The sequence below is a fragment of the Atta colombica genome, unplaced genomic scaffold (assembly GCF_001594045.1).
Source record: "Atta colombica isolate Treedump-2 unplaced genomic scaffold, Acol1.0 scaffold9, whole genome shotgun sequence".
In the NCBI taxonomy this organism is placed as follows: domain Eukaryota; kingdom Metazoa; phylum Arthropoda; class Insecta; order Hymenoptera; family Formicidae; genus Atta; species Atta colombica.
In genome coordinates this window covers 4,819,745-4,824,302 of record NW_017259583.1, presented here as the reverse complement: position 1 = coordinate 4,824,302, position 4,558 = coordinate 4,819,745, and positions in this window count along the sequence as shown.

The window sequence follows — 4,558 nt, the reverse complement described above, 5'->3', positions numbered from 1 at the left end:
TTATTTTTTTAATGTATATATAACATGTATAACTTTATACGTATATATGTATATATCATTTTTATATGTATATATTATTGATGCTTTTCACCAAGAGAGTGTTCCAACAATGATAGATATAAGGCATAAGAACAGGGAATATCAAACAATAGATTTCAATCTATCAGAAACCATGTATCAATGTAAAGCAATTTCTAATAGAAATTTATTGCCTATGTGTACATTTTATTCTTTGTTCTTATTTTTTATTCCTTTCATTGTGTCCGAGCTAACAAATAATCATTCAATCTTTGTCTCATATTAATAAACAATAAGAATATAATTATTTTATAGCAGAAAATAGTTTGGGATTCACGTTTTTTTTCTTTTCAACGTAAAAAAAAATTAGTTGTAGAAATTAGGAATGAAGATACTAAATATTACCGATTGGTATTCTTTATCGACTGATTTTTTTCGAGTGATAATGTATTGACAGATTAAACTATCTTTACACACATAGCTTATTATTTCTCACAACAGATGTCGCAACTATGAAGTTTCGCTAGTTCAGTTCTCCGGTTGCTTCGGTCATTGGAATCTGCCGCATGTTGAAATATCGGGTTATATATTGACGTGAAAATTCTGAGATTGCGAATTTTGATAAAGGTGGACATCAATTATCAACTCATCCGTCACGAATTTATCACGTTAATGCGCTCGCACTTGTTAGTTCTGAGGTGGAATTTCACGGTAATTTTATGGCGGAATTTCATTCGCGCGTATATCCATCCGTATCATAACCTCGTCCACAGATTGTCGGATTGGGTGTTTCGCTCTCGTGTCGACGAACGTGAGTATTTTTCGTCTCATTACTGGTAACAAATTACCTTTGAAATCTCCTCGATCTACATCGTACCGAATGTTCATCGAGTCCCATGAACTTCACGACCGTGGCGAGTGCAACCTGGAAGATGTTCGAACTCGCTCGCGTGGCATCACATGGCATATATGGATATTGTGGATTTACGTCGTAATTCGCATGCGTGTTACTGCCTTTCACATAAAAGGAAAAAGAGTCATCGATACGATGTGAATCGTATTCACGCGCACTGCCGGCTTGTCTTCTCAATCCAACATACCGAGTCAAGAGAAAGTCGAAACAATTTTATTTTGACGTCAAAACGATGATTTTTGAGTACAAAATTTTGACCCTTAATTGACGTTAAGAATCGAAATAAAGTCATTTGGTTTTTCATTGTGGCTTTCGTGTGTTCCTTGAAAATCGATCCGCGATTCACAAGTGTTCGCAAGTGTCGCCGGAAAGTATCGTTTTCTCCTTCCTTTTTCTCTCTCTCTACCTTCCCCGCCACCCCCCGTCTCCCTCCTCTCATTGCACCGGCCATGTGCTCGCGCGCGTTGACACGTGCACTCGGCACGTATGAATGAAACGTCATTCGCGCCAACGCGCCCGAGCGCATCGATCGTACACGCCGATTCCCCAAGTCTCGCTCGGTCTCTCGCTGCTAATGATTAATCGCGTTTTCCGTCGTCGAGCGAGATAAAACCGCGCCGCCGTCACGCTTTGATATTGAGGCGGGGTGATTAATCGCGGCCGACGAGGAGGCAACGCTGCCACAACGCTGCAACGGGGCAGAAGGGAGGAGGAAGGGGAGCGAGCTGTCGTTGGCAGCGCGCTAAACGAGCTCGGACTGTCTGGACTGCCGACTGTGTTACTCGTGATGTATCGCACGCGATGCATATTCATGGCTTAAGGCAGGCGACATACGTAATAAAAATGACGGGTCTTCGAGTTTTGCGAAGCGGTCGAAATCAATACCCGTATTCAGGTCTTATATTTAAGGCTTCCTTAAATTTCCTTAAGTATCTTCACAGATACTCTATGAATTATTTCATTGGCTACTGAGCATTTAAAGATAAATTTAAGGAAGTCTTAAGTATAAGGTCTAATTATGAATACGGACAGAAATGTTATTCCTGTGTTTATCATTATACGCACTGGAGATTGAGGATTGCGAATTGAAGATTAAAATTCGACTAATCAGATAATTTTCATTTTAATCTGTTTGGTTCCGATTGGTTAAAATTTAATCCTCAATTCACAATCTGGCTGGCATCCTATGCAATTCTATGAGCGGAAATGTACAATAGAATGGAAGAACACGACTAATCATAATTCTGCAGTCATTATTTTGTTTTTTTTTTTGCGATTGGTCTCGCTGTTCCATTCCGCTGTAAATTTCCGCTGATTTCCGCTCATGGACATCAGCCTCACTCATTCTCCAATGCGTAGTGTGATACGAAAGTTATGTGGAATATCTATTACCTCGATTCCTCTGTTTTATTTCGAAGATCTGTCCCTTGAGAACACAATTTGAAAAAAAAAAGATTAATCTGATATTCTCCTCGTACTTTCTTCTTGACACGTTGAATATGGATTCTGATCAATTTTACTAAAGTTACTAAAGATAGTCACTGTAAAGAGTGACAAAGTCGTTTTTACGATATGTAAATGTAAATATCTCGCTGGAAAACTAAAAATTACTTGCCATCTCATACAATTTTCTTTCTTAGTTTCGTAGGTTTTTTTTTTAACGAAAATTAATTTTATCCAAAGCTCAATTTAGATCAAGTAAACGAAGATGAAGTGAAGCGAAGAATGAGTAAACAAAAGTATAAGAAAAAGCTTAGAGAATATATAAGGTAAAAATGCCAATCAGAGCCAATATTAGATGTTTATATATCATTTTAAATTTTTTATTGAAATTCAAATTTAAGACGTTTCAACTCCTCACTTTTAGATTATCCTTAATAACAAATGTCGGATTTGTTTCATGGAAGTTGAAGTAATTATCGCAGTCAGATGTAGTAAATAAAGAAAGCCACTGATACCTGTCAATGTAGATTAATCTCGGTTCAACTTTCATTTTTCTAATTCTTATTGTTAGAACTAGAAAAAGATGAAAGTTAGTTAAACTAAGATTAAAATGAAACTACATTGATAGAAGCGGGCACGAGATACGTAAGTTTCGTGATACATTAATTAGGACGTTGATATATATAAGTTCATATATAAAAAAATGAGATTATGAATTTGATATGATCCAAGCTCATTTGACTTACATAATTTAGAATTCCACTACCGGTCCATACATATTTGAAAAATTTAATCGATATTGACGCAGGTGAAACTTATGTATGTCAGCGTGACTTTCATTTTACTGTATCTAACTACGATAATTATTTCAATTTCCATGTACAACAAATCCGACATTATTATTTATTAATTATTGAGAACGATCCAAAAGGATGGGATCGAAATGTCTTAAATTTGAATTTTAATAAAGAATTTAAATTTACTCATAAAATACTGTTTACTCTGGAAGAGAGATTAGCACTTTTATTTATATAAAATGAGTACAATTTGAATAAAAAACTGAACTACGTCACGAGTACTGGCAAACGAGTTGCTCATTCGTGTTTCAGACTTATTTGTTTGATTTGCATTGGAATTCCTGTAATTCTTAACAACAGTGATATCGATGTTTTTATAATTTATAGTTACTTGGGATTCTGTAATTCTTAGGCTCGTTTTCACGACATGATTATCTAAAAATTAAAGGTTACCAACTACTAAGAGATTCATCAATGAAATTCATGAATTTCTTGATAACCTTTAAGTTTTAGCTAATTATGTTGTGAAAAGAGCTTAAAAGTTACAGAATCCTAATGCTGGGATTGGTGTATGTTAGAGACGCTATAATAGAGTGGAGTAGACTCTATGATAGAGGCCACGAATAATTTTGTCATAAGAAAAAAGGATATACATATATACTATATCTTTTTATACATGCTATCTCATTCCAATTTATACTCTTTTATTTTAGCTTATTGTAGTTGACAAAAACGATGGGTCAATAAAAAGTTTATCATCTCGCGGTCAGATCTATTATAGAGTCTTCAGTTTGTGTATTTTAAGATCTTCATTATAAAGTTTCTACACACTGAAAACAGAATCTGATAGTATAATAGTTAGTATATGTGGAATGAAATAATTCCAATCAAATGTTCGGTTAATATAACTAAAAATAATTTTACTTTTCTATAAATATTTGTAATTATGTATTATCAAATATAATCAACTGTTTGGTAATACTTACTAAATATTTAGGAAAAGAATATTTAGGGAAAGTAAAATTATTTTTGGTTATCTCAATTTAACATTTAATAGGAATTATTTTACTTAACGTTTGATAGCTATCATTAGACTCTTTTTTAGTGTATATATTTAGTGTTCCTACAATGAGAAAAAATTGACTAAATTTTAATAAAGAATTGTTTGAATAGTATTATACTAATGTAATATTTATTTACTAAATGAAAATATATAATAGTTATTAAATTAAATTAATGTTTTTTGTACTAAATAAAAATTTTATCCAAATAAATATGCGTTTACTTAGTAAATATTCAAGTGGCATTATTCGAACAAATATTTATTAAAATAAATATATTTTTTTCTTCATGTATTTATTATAGAAACTTCAAATACAATACATAT